Raw genomic sequence first — 13904 nt, forward strand, 5'->3', positions numbered from 1 at the left:
TAGAGTGTTTTCATCACACATTCCTTCTTGAGCATAGTGGAGAAGATCTTGTTGGTGGTCTATTTGAAGAATCCAGCTCAAACTTGTGGAGATTCTGCTGAAAACGTGAAGAGAACTACAAAGGTATTGTCATGTTCAAACCCTCTTATGAAAACTTCATGAGTAACATGTTTAAAACTCAAATTAAATGTACTTTAAATGCTTATTGATTCTGAATTCTTCCATTACATGTTATATTACTCCTTCAAGTTCATCAACATTCTGATCAAAGCCATAAGACTTGATTGCAGCATCAAATCTTATATTTCAAGATCGTTTGTTTCAATCTATAAATAGACAAATTAAGCTTGCAAACTTTTCACCCTTGACCTCGTTCAATGAAACCCTCTGGCTGATTCATGTAGATAGTCTTATCAAGATAACCATTTAAAAAGGTAGTCTTAACGTCCACTTGTCATATCTCATAGTCATAATATGTGGCAATGGATAAGAAAATGTGGATCGACTTTAACATGACAACAGGTGAGATAGTTTCATCATAGTTGACTCCTCGAACCTGGGTATAACTCTTTGTCACTAATCTAGCCTTAAAGGTTTACACCCTATAGTTTTACCCCATCAGGTTGATCATCAAGATCCTAGACATGATTGAAGTACATAGACTTCATTTCCAGATTCATGGCTTTAACCCATTAATTTTTGTCCACATCATCTATTGCCTGGTTATAGTCAATGGATCATCGACGTCATCTTTTAGTTTGAAGCCTAAGTTTCTGTTAAACCCAAATAACGAGCAGGTTTGGTTATAATTCTTCCAATACATTGAGGCACCCTCAACTTTTGGAAATGATGTGCTTGACTAGATGAACCAACATCTACAACTCTGGTTGAAGTGCTAGTTTCTTCAACAACTCTTGTTGAAGTTCCAGTCTTTTTGTTGGAAAGCTCATTCAATACGATTTTACTTCGTGGTTTATGCTCCCTAATGCGGTATTCCTCCAAGAAAGTAGCATTTATCGATACAAATACTTTATTCTCTTTTGGATAAAAAAAGATACCACCTCTCATTTCTTTGGGGCAGCTGAAAAATAGATGAAGGAACTCGTTTTGCAGAGAACCTATGAGCAGAAGCGGATCATCCAATTCTCATTTCGGTTGAAACAAACATTTATAGTAAAATAGTACATATTATGCATCATAACATAAATTACAACATGCTTTTGATCAATAACAAGGGTTTAGAGATTATACCTTTGAAGAATTCTTCTTCAAGTAAATCCCTCGAACAATCACGATCTCCTCAAACAGCAATGAACTCTCCTCGAATAAACATCAACCAAAATACTCGAACCAAAAGTGTAGGAGACTACACTTGGTGACCTTGGTATTCTCGGTGTGAGAACCCAGGAGTGGTGGGCTCTGGCTATTTTGGTTAGGAGGAAGTTTAGGAGTTGGAGAAGGAAGACGATTGAGGAAGAAATTCTTTATCGCATAGGAAAAACTCTCAATCGTTTAGAGTGCAAAGTTTATCGCATAGGCTCTGAGTTAATCGTGTAGTCTTGACTCAAGTCGTGTAACTCTTATTTGGAATAACAAAATCTTATTTTATTTATTCCACTTGCCATAAAAAATCAATTAACTTTGCACTAAGGTGGTTAGAGAGAAAAAGGGAATTAATTATCCAAATAATTAATAATATAAATAAATATGGTAACCAACTTATCATATATATTTATAACATATAGTTTTAATATTGCATCATATACAATATACAAATCATAGTTCTTTTTCTCTATTTTATGGCATTTAATATAAATCATATTTATATTAAATTTAACAACTATGAATCTTATTCATAGAAAATATATTTGAATCATATTCAAATATTTTTCCTCCAATTAAATATTAATGTATCAAATACCTTATATAAATTATATCATATATAATTTAATTAATTTAATTATATCATATATAATTAAATTCCCTCTTATTAATTTGAACATTTCAAATTAACCTAAAAACTGATTCTCAACTAAATCTTTTTGAGCTACCTAGGGGATCTTATGAACCTGTCGCTTGAAGCTTCAACGGTACATGAATAATTAATTAAACTCTTTAATTACATTATCCACCATCTGTTAACTATCGGACACTCCACTAAAGACCGACAGTTACACTCTTCGCACTACAGATATATTGTTGGTTTGTTGTTGATTGCGTTAATGAGAAAATAAACAAAATGCGGCGGATTTGAGAAAAGTCAGTTGTGTGATAGATGCACTGAGTATGCGATGAACGAGTTGAGAAGATCTTTAGCTAGCGTTACTTGGGAATGTGTCAGACTATGCGATCATGTACCACCATGCACAACAAGTCATTTTCCAATGCAAATGCGATGCTCCTAAGTCTAGGACGCATGTGTTGAATGCCAAAGTGTCCATAGAGCTTATCTCTAAGTCTCTACTCTTGTCCTATACAATGATGCAAAATGCATAAAAGCAAGGTGACCGCATACAATCATATCCTATCTCTAGGATGCATGCATACGTTGATAACAAATAGTGCTCATTCCTATCTCTTGATGGACACAATTTAACATGTTTTATCAGTGTAATCCAACATTGTTTTAAGAACTTAGCACTATGATAACGTACATTTCTGCCCGTTATCATGATGCAATTGATCATAGTGATCATATCCATCTAGAGTTTGCTCTATCCCTTTCCATGCAAACACCTTCCTTAAGGGAATGCGAGGCCGAGTATGGAAAAATGTTACGAACCAATGAAGGAGATCGTAGGATGTGTTGACACACATCCTTCTTCCACTTACTATAAGCACTTTCTCCATTCACCTCCCACATGGATCTCACAGTGTGAACTTTTAGGGAGAACATTGATGGAAAATGACATATCATATACATCTTTTTCCTCCCACTAGGTGTTTTAGAAACTAGGGTTAATCCTACTTTGTAAATTCGACTAATAATTTATCTAAGTTATTGTTAACTTGGCCCAATATAACACTTATATTTGGATAATTAACAATAGGGTGCTTTTTAAATATTAAAAATTATATATTTAAAAAATATTTATACTTTATAGCAAAATTTTCAAAAAGTACAAAGCACTTTTGGAACTTTTTGCTATAAAATGTAAATGTTTTTGGAATTTTTCTATTTATAAGAAATTCCCTTAATATAAGGAGTCCTTTTAAATATAAAAAAAAAATATTTAAAAATATTTACACTTTATAGCAAAAAGTTTCAAAAGTACAAAACACATTTGGAACTTTTTGCTATAAAATGTAAATATTTTTGGAATTTTTCTATTTATAAGAATTTTCCTTGATATAATCAAATTATATTGATTTAATTACAAAGCAAAAGAATTACTAGAAAAATAGGAAAAACCACGCTGCTAAGGCTCGAATCTATGAACAGAACATCACGTTTAAATGCCTCTTCAATTAACAGTGTTATATAGAGAGAGATTAAATATTTTGTAGCCCGGTCTTATACAAACTCTTTGTATAGGGTATCCCTACTCACATAAGGCACCCAACCTTATCCCTATGTTACAGACATTTTAAGTTATCACTTATTAAAATATACTTGAAAAACTATTTTAAATGATTGTCAAACAATTCAATTTCTTCCAAAATAATTTATTTTTTTAATTAAACACTTGAAAATACAATCCATACCAACCCTTATTCCAGATTTTAGCTTTTCTAGTTTTGATTGCTGTAATATATATACTAAAATTTTGGAAGTGTCTATTTCTAAAAGATTGCCACCTTAACATATATATAAATATATTATATATATTAATCGACTCATTCCAAGAAAGATATGATATTAAGTTTTTTTTAATGAGTGAAAGTGTCCCTTTTAAAATATCAAGAACCAAAAAGATCTACCCAAATTTTTTAATGATTAATGTTTACTTAATTTAAAACTTTCATACACCAAAGAGACACTACCGTAATTTTTTAAGGATTCATATTTGTTTTTTAGAGTAAGTTTGTAAACATCAAATTATAAAAAGGGGATTACGTTTAAAAGAAGAAATAAAAAGCAATGAATTATTAGAAATATATATAATATATATATATATATATATATATATATATATATATATATATATATATAAATTAAAAAATAAAAAGGGAGTGATAAATAAATTAGCGTGAATAAAACAAAGTTAGATGTGGGAGAGAGATTTATCTTTTTTGTAATTGAAAGATAATTATTTTATAGGAAAATTAAGGCTAAAAAGTTTTAGGGAACTAAATAGTTAATAATTAAAGAAAGGCTACACAAAGAAAAAAAAAATTAAAGAGCCAAATTAAGAGGAACAATTTTGTTTGAGAAATTATCCAAAATAATTCTCTAAAATTTTTCTCTTACAAAAATAGTATAGTCTTCTAAAACTCGATAGGGATAGCTATATCTTAGGCGGATCGATTTCCAAGATTATAGTGAGACAATACAACTTATATTTTTTATCTGTGAAATGATCAAAATACCCCCGATTCAAAAACTTTAACGTTTCCCTTCATTTTCCTTCTTCTTCATGATATTTTCTTCGATTTTCTTCACATCTTCAAGTGTTATTCTCTAATACTCGCTAATTCTCCAAGTATCGTTGCATCAGTTCGCTTGATTTCAAAATTCACTATAGCAAAGGTAGCATTATCCTTAGTTGTTGGTTTCATAAAAGGTTTGATTTTTAAATTTGTAACTTTGTTAGGGTTTAGAAACTATATGAAAATTTGAGACAATCTACCGCGCTTTTTAATGATTTTTACATGTTTTTGGATGTTTTGGTTTTATTTGTTGTATTTCATTGTCTAACTGGAGAAATAAGTATTAGCACATCTAGGAAGAGGTCAAATCTAACCTGAGATTACATGTATTCCACTTGAAAAGGCATGTATCTCGCCTGATATTCTAATAAACCCCCTATAATTAAGAAATATGAAAGGAAACATAATAGGAAGATTAGGAGGGAGGGCACAAATGTAAATGAGGAAATAGAAGGGAATAAAATTAGTGAGAAAAGGAAGATTGTGTGGGGGCCACAAGGGATGAGTTTGTTACCATTTTGGGTATAAAGTTAAGGAGAGGGAGTGAGGCAAGGCATCCAAAATTTGATCTGAAAATAGCTCAGCGAGCTTGTGTACGGAGGGAGTCTCGGCTTCCTAGGCTTATTTTAGCCAAAATAGAAAATACATGACCGAGTTCTATCAATTTGGTATAAGAGTCATTCCTCCTTAGGGGTATGGTGAAGAAAATGGAAGCAAGAATGATAGCATTAGAGGAGCAACTGACCTTACTACAAGTGGGGATGGAGACCCAGATGGACCAAACATTCGTGGAAATGCAGCAGGTTACCGAACACGCCATGGCTGCCAAGATGGAAGCACTGGGAGAGACGCTCAAGCAAAATATGTTGTGGGCATTGGAGGTTTGGTCAAAAAAGATAGAAGTTCTCGGCAACGTGGAGTCAGGCTCGTCTGAGCGAACTGTGATGGACAAGGGGAAGCAACCGACGAAGGAAGAGAGAGCAGGGAAAGGAAAGACGTGCTACTGTTCGATATGAGATTGAGGAAGTTGGAGATTCCCATCTTCAAGGGTAAGGTAAGAGAAGATCTGTTGAGGTGGTTTCATCGAGTCAAAAAGTACTTCGTGGTGAACCGACTGACTGAGAAAGACAATTGCAATCCTGTGTCTGGAAGAAAAAACCCTCGAATGGCACTAATGGGAAGAAGAACGAACGTTGATGGACACATGGGCTAAGTTTAAAGACCAACTACTATTACTATTCTTACCGGTCAAAAAGGAAGATCGTTGAGCTCAGTTCCTCAGGCTGAAGCAGGAAAGCAGTGTCCGAGCATACCGACGGTGATTCGAACAGCTTTCTGAGTTGCTGAAAGATCTTTCGGATGAGACATTGGAAAGTAAATTTGTTAGTGGGCTTAAAGAAAATATACAAGTCGAAATGAGGATGTTTAAGCTTAAAGGGATTAAGAAAAAAATGAGAATGGCCCAAATTATTGAAGATACAGAGGAGGCTTGGAGAAAAAAATGGGGAGGGAGTGGCCCAAGCCCATCGAAGCCAACTGGGTCCGAGGCGACAGCAAGCCTCAACGCAACTATGGGTCAGACTGGCACAACCCAGACCATTTCACTTAACCCGAGCCACGGCATAGGTACGTCCTCTAACTCTATAACCTTGAGGGATGTGAACGGAAAACCATTTACCGTCGGTGCGTTCAAACGTCTGTCCGATAGCGAGATGCAGAACTGGAGAGATAAGGGTCTATGCTATCACTGTGATGAGAAGTACACCCCGGGCCACCACTGCAAAAAGAAGGAGTTAATTATCCTGTTACACCATAATGAGGAAGGAGACGAAGGGAAGTCGGAGTAGAAAAAGAACCGGGCAAACCCAAAGTAGCACCTCTGGCGACCTTAGAATCTATGGTGGTCGATACCATAGAGAACGAAGTTGCAGAATTATCACTCAATTCCTTAGCCGGAATCGACTCACCATGAACAATTAAAGTTAAGGGGGCAATCGAGGACAAAGACGTGATTGTACTAATAGACAGCAAATCATCCCATAACTTCATTGATAAGAAGCTGGTAGCGGTCCTCGAACTGCCACAAATGCCTACGACAAGCTATGGCATGATGCTGGGCACGGGGAGCTCTGTCTGGACGACCGACATCTGTAAAGGTGTAATATTAAACCTTCCAAACCTTACTATCATTAATGACTTCTTTCCCTTACATCTGGGCAGTGTCGATGTAGTCTTGGGGGTCCAATGGTTGATGATGTTGGGGCAGGTAGAATGCGACTAGAGTACGTTTGAAATGGACTTTCAGGTCGGCGATTGGAGAGTACACCTAAAAGAGGACCGAAGCTTAATGAAGGCCCAAATATCCCTTAAATCCATGTTGAAGCTCGTCAAAGAAGAAGGCCAAGGGATTTTACTAGAGCTAAATTCACTCCTGACTAGAACAGAGGAAGGGAGCCATCCCGATATTCGAGAGGTTCTATAAAGATTCCAATCAGTGTTCCAGACCGTGGAGGGACTTCCTTCAGTACGATGCCACGATCACCACATTGAACTGAAACCCAGAGCCGGCCCCATGAATATCCGACCATACTGATACCTCCAATTCCAAAAGGATGAAATCGAAAGACTAGTGGAGGAAATGCTAACAGCTGGAGTTATTCAGCCCTACACGAGTCTATTCTCCAGTCCGGTGTTACTAGTGAAGAAGAAAGATGGCAGCTGGCATTTTTATGTGGACTACAGGGCCCTAAATCAGGTGACAATACCAAACAACTTTCCCATTCCGGTTGTAGATGAGCTACTCGATGAACTAGCCAGAGCAAGGGTCTTCTCTAAGGTCGACCTGAAGTTAGACTACCACCAAATCAGGGTAGCACCCACAGACGTCCATAAAACAGCATTTCGACCCCATGAAGGCCACTACGAATTTCTGGTTATGCCGTCCGGATTGAGGAACGCCCTATCGACATTCCAATTGGTAATGAACAATCTCTTACGGCCTTATTTATGTAAATTTGTGTTGGTCTTCCTTGATGATATCTTAATCTATAGCCCATCGATCTATGATCATGTTCAACATTTGTCTCTTGTGTTGCAAGTTTTGAAGGACAACTAGCTGGTGGCCAATCTCAAGAAGTGTACATTTGCATCCAGCCAAATTGAATATTTGGAACATATGATTTCAGCTGAGGGAGTAGCAGCCGATCCATAAAAAATTGAAGCCATGGTGCATTGGCCAACACCGACCTCTATGAAACAGTTAAGGGGATTCCTTGGGCTGACCGGGTATTATTTCAAATTTGTAGCAAACTACAGCACCATCGCATTTTCACTAACTCAACAACTCAAAGGGGAGAATTTTCGATGGAATGAAGAAGCTCAAGCGGCCTTCGAAGCATTGAAGCAAAGGATGGCATACCTCTCTGTCTTAAAACTTCCCAACTTCAATCGAGTATTTGTGGTAGAAACAGACGCATCAGAGGTAGGCGTTAGGGCGGTACTGATGTAGGAGGGTCGATCGATAGCCTATTTCATCCAAGCACTGCCCCTAACACATCGCCTCAAAGCCGTGTATGAACATGAATTGATTGCGATAGTCATGGTTGTCAAAAAATGGAGACCTTACCTATTGGGCCAAAAATTCACCATGCTCACCAATCAGAAAAGTCTCAAGTTCTTGCTAGAACAACAGATCATCGTCGGGGAATATTAGAAATGGGTAACCAAATTGATTAGGTATGACTTTGAAATTGAATACAAGAAGGGCTTGAAGAACTCAGTCACTGATGCACTGTCCCGGCTGCCTTCCTCAATGGAGCTGACGTGTTGAGTATGATCGACTCGCTTAATCCAGCCATGTTTAGTAGCCAAATTGATCAAGACCAGAAGTTACAAGGCATCTGAGAGAACATCCGCAAGGGTACACGGTCAAAGGGGAACTCTTGTTGTACAAGCAGCGGATCGTACTACCACCTTCATCCCCGACAATCCTACTACTACTCTAAGAATTTCACAGCAGCCCGATTGAAGGTCACAACGGAGTAGTCAAGATGTACCAATGGCTCAAGAATGAGTTCTTTTGGAAAGGAATGAAGGCCCGGGTAAGAGAATTTGTAGGTGACTATTCGGTTTGTCAACAAGCCAAATACTTGTCTCTAGCACCAGCAGGGTTACTACATCCATTGCCAATATCAGAACTTATTTGGAATGACATCAGTATGGACTTCATAGATGGATTGCCAAAATCCGAGGGACATAATTCTATCTTGGTGGTGGTAGACCGTTTGTTCAAATATGTACACTTAATCGCCCTTCGCCATCCATACACCGTAACCATAGTAGCGGGGATATTCCTTCGAGAGGTCGTTCGATTACATGGAGTCCCCCGGAGCATAATATCAGACAAAGACAAAATCTTCACTAGCCTGTTTTGGGAAGAACTATTCAAGCTAATGGATACTCAGTTGAAAAGAAGCACGTCATATCATCCACAAATAGATGGGCAAACTGAAGTGGTTAACCGTGGATTAGAAGCTTACCTCCATTTTTTTGCCATGGAAACACCATCGAAATGGTCTAAATGGTTGGCAGGGACGGAATATAACTACAATACATCATACCACACAGCAATAAAAAAATCACCTTATGAAGTAGTCTACGGTCGACTGGTGCCCCCATTAGTCTCTTATGAGTCAGGAAACGTAGTGGTGGGGGAAGTAGATGTGTTATTGAAAGACAGGGATGAAATGCTCAAACAACTCAAAAGCACATTAGAAGCTACTCAACAAAGGATGAAGGCATTAGCTGATACTAAAAGACGAGAGGTAGAATTTGAAATCTCTGATTGGGTGTATGTTAAGCTCAAACCATATTGCCAAAGTTCCCTACTAATTCATAAACACCCGAAGTTGGCACTCCGCTTCATCAGTCCCTTTCAAGTCATTCAAAGGATCGAGCCAGTCGCATACAAACTAGATCTTCCCCCCATTATCAACATACATCCAGTACTTCACATTTCAAAACTAAGGAGGCTCGTAGGTACTCTGATGCCTAGGATTTCTACTCCACTGGCATGGAAAAAAGAAGGGCAAACAAAGCCTCATCCAATGGCTATTTTGGGGATTAGAAAGATTGGCACCATTAAACTATCACCAACTGATTTTGAGGTACTTATTTAATGGGAGGGAATGCCAACCGAAGATGCAACTTAGGAAAACGGAGCACAAATCACCAACAATTTCTATATTTTTACCTTGAGGACAAGGTGGTATTTTGGGGGAGGGTAATGATAGACCCCCTATAATTAAGAAATATGAAAGGAAACACAATAGGAAGATTAGGAGGGAGAGCACAAATGTAAATGAGGAAATATAAGGGAATAAAATTAGTTAGAAAAGGAAGATTGTGTGGGGGCCACAAGGGATGAGTTTGTTACCATTTTGGGTATAAAGTTAGGGAGGGGGAGTGAGGCAAGACATCCAAAATTTGATCTAAGAATAGCTCAGAGAGCTTGTGTACGGAGGGAGTCTCGGCTTTCTAGGCTTATTTTAGCCAAAATAGTAAATATATAACCGAGTTCTATCATATTTATTCAATCTCACCACTTGATATCAAATCCGTTGAATGTTCGTCGTTGATTGTCAGTTTACTCTCTGTCAACGATTCTCTATCAATCTGTGATTCTACATTCATTGTCAACTCAACCTCTATGGGTCATTAATGTTGATTCTTAAGTGAATTACCATAAACGACATTAACATTTGCCTCAGATATATTCATATTTTCTACACTAACATTGACATCGAAATCCATTGACATATCTATACCAAAGACCAGCTCCCTAATCAACAACTCATGAGTATCATCTCCCAATTCTAGTGGACTCAAGGATCACACATCATTCAAACTCATGTGGTATTCAAGAATAAAATCAAGGTGGGAGAAAAATAAGGGTATATTTTGGGCCAATTGGATTGGAAATGACGGTAACTCACTCCTAACGTTTTGCACTACTATTGGTAATTTAGACATTGAGGCACATCATTATTAGTTAAGAAGAAATGGATGTCTTCTTGATTACTAATCATAAAAGCAAAAACATTCAACCTAATATTATACAAACATCTTATAACAAATTCAGCAAAATTTATACCACTTATTCTATACACTAGGCGTAAAAAAAATTCAAAAGTTACTCTGATATCTACAATCAAACGTTTCAACTGGTTCCTACATATTCTTTCTCATTATCTTTTAATTTGCCACCAAAACAAATAAATATGTGAGGCATCCTAGAAAAAGGAAAACAAATATACAAAAAGTTACAAAAATCTATAAAAATTCAAGGGAGAATGATGAATCTCAGTCCAAAAATTTCAATGTCTCGCCTGAGATTTAGTCATTTTAGTCAATCTTGGGGCAATACGTATGAATCTCGGGCGGGATAAATGATTTTGTACCGAACGACAAAACACTTCTTTTAGTCAAAAGCATGAGCGTTAGAAAACAAACATATTAAATAAAAAGAAAGCGAAATATATACCTTTTTCTTGTGATTTTTGTGCAAAACAATGTGTTCAAAAGAGAATGAAACTAAAAAATATGAGAGGAAATTTGAGATCCTAAATTTGTTGAGCAAGCCAATTGGTGGATTTCTAATTAACTCGGTTCACAATAATAAAATAATATAATAATTGGGGACATAATGGTGAAATCAAACTTTTATTAATAAATCTAGACATGTGATGGACTAAAATTTTTCATGTTTTTAACTAAATCTTGGGTTCGAACTCATCCCAGATGGCTTGAGAAAAATACTATAACAAATTTTAAATGTGCTTTTTAGTAGTAGGACCCACCAATTCTTTGGATCAAACAAAAAGTGGAGTTCACAAGTTATTTTCCAACTCCTTAAGAATTTATTTTGGACAATTTTCTCATTTTTTCAACATAGGTTTTGTTAATGACATGTATGAAAGTTAAATATCTAAAGTTAAATGACTGTGAAATTACGTTGGAATTAAAATATTTTACGGTTGAAATGACAATTTTGACAATTTATTTTGAAAAATAACAAAAAAAAGTTCCAAAATTAGGTAAATAGCCAACATTCAGGATTAAAGGAAAATACCTGATGGATTCCAAAAATCTATATTAATCTGAAAATACAAATAGAAAAAGATTTAGTTGGTATCAAAGACATTAAATTTACATTTTTTTCACGAACTTATCAAATCAAGTAGAGCTGATTTGGTAATTCAAAAAACCTACAAAATACACTGTACTAAAAAACATTGTATTGGAAGGAACCAGACAACCCATTTCAATATGATGAACCAAAATATAAATAACTTGTATTCAAAGTAACTATTAATCTTCTAATACTAAGCCCCATAAATACAAACAAATATAATTTATTTAAAGAAATTGGGCAACCAATTTTAACATGATCAATTACACAAATACCTTGTATTTGTATGCAAGTAGAAGATTGTGCATTGACACCATAAGTACGAGTATACACCATCTCCTGTGTGATGGATCCAAAAATTTTGTTGACGGGGCTTTATATGATTTAATAAAAATAAATGTAATGAGTAGGGTTTGAACTTAGGTTTAGAAGGGTTAAAAGCAAATTACCATTGGGCTAGTTAATTATTTTGATATTATACTAGTTGTATAGAGAGAGCATAAAGTTGAAGGGAGCTCGGCTTATACTAAATTCACCCTTATCTTCGGTGAACTATAACAAATGTATAATAAGTGATGACACTCAAAAGAATGGTCAGACCAAACTTTGTAGGCTCCATTTGCAATTGTAGAAGGTGATTTTGAGAAAATCTTAATCGTCTTTACTGTTTAATAAATTAAATTATTAAATAATTTAAGAGAACCACTTTTAAAATTCTAGCTAACGAGTGAAAGTGATAATAGTAGCTTCTAGATTCAACTTTCCTAAAAATATGCTAATTTCTTAACTATTTAAATAAATATATTAAAATACTACTCTTCCATATTAATATATTTTTCACATATATTTTCAAATTTTAATTGATTCGATTTTTTATAATTTTTTTCTTAAACTTTTATCAAATAATTACGAGTTGAAACTCAAGTCATGTAAAATTTTAAAATACATACAATATAATAAATTATAAATTAATTAATAATGTGAAATAAAATGATAAGTCTAGATACAATTAAATAACTAATTTAGTATTAATTTATCTAACAATAAAAACTACATCAACCTCAATTGAAACCAATAACTGTATGCAAGCCCTCGAATCGAAATTCTGAGGGGGGAACCCTCGAGCACTTACTGGGAACTAACTTCTCCTCTTCCAAGTTGCAAAGATTTAATATGTTTTCATTGAACCTCGAATGGGTTATCGAGAGATTGAGGTATGACATTTTGGGTCCTTAAAATTTGTTTATCGAAAATTCAACCGGCGCTATGATTCTTCGTTAAAGCTGCCTTTATTACTTTATTAGAAGCCCGATAACCCCAATCCACTTTTTCGTTTATTACAATTTTTTATATTTACTAATATAATTCAAGACTCAAAATATTAGCAAATATGACACAATGCATACTAAGGGTGTTTGGTATGTGTTTGTTAAATATATTAATAATAAATATATTAGTCAAAATTTATTAAGTTAAGAAACTAAGTGTGTGTTTGGTATGTGATAAAAGTAGAGAGTTGAGTAGGTTGGAGAGTTAAATTATCATGGGAGTTAAATTGTCTGGTAATTATTGTCTGTGTTTGTTGTGCAGTTGAGTTGAAGGATGATGCAGTTTTTTTGTGAATGAGATTAGTTCTATTTTTTTCTATTTGTTTTTTTTATTTCATTCTTTTATTTTTTAGTTTTATGTTTTGCTATTGTTGATTAATTTTCAAATATACACGTATTTTCTCAAATCATTTATGAAATAAACTGAACAATCTCAAAATTTTTCCTCAATTTGTAAAACATATTATATTATTTTTCATATATTCTTTTCAAAAACTGTATTAATTCTAATTCTCTTCAATCGATAAAACATACCAACAAAATATATTTCATATTGCTGCTCAATTAATTGGTATATTGTATATTGTATGTAAATATATATTGAATGTATGTATGTATATATATTGAAGGTAATTATCCCAATTACTAATTGATATATTGTATGTATATATATTGAATCTTCTAAGTTAACTTTATTATTTCACATATCATATAATTTATTTTTATATAATATGGATAGTATATTTGGGGATCCAAACAGCAAAGATGAGAGAAGAGAGAGAAATGATAGAATCCAA

The sequence above is a fragment of the Benincasa hispida genome, chromosome 11, assembly GCF_009727055.1.
Source record: "Benincasa hispida cultivar B227 chromosome 11, ASM972705v1, whole genome shotgun sequence".
Lineage (NCBI taxonomy): Eukaryota > Viridiplantae > Streptophyta > Magnoliopsida > Cucurbitales > Cucurbitaceae > Benincasa > Benincasa hispida.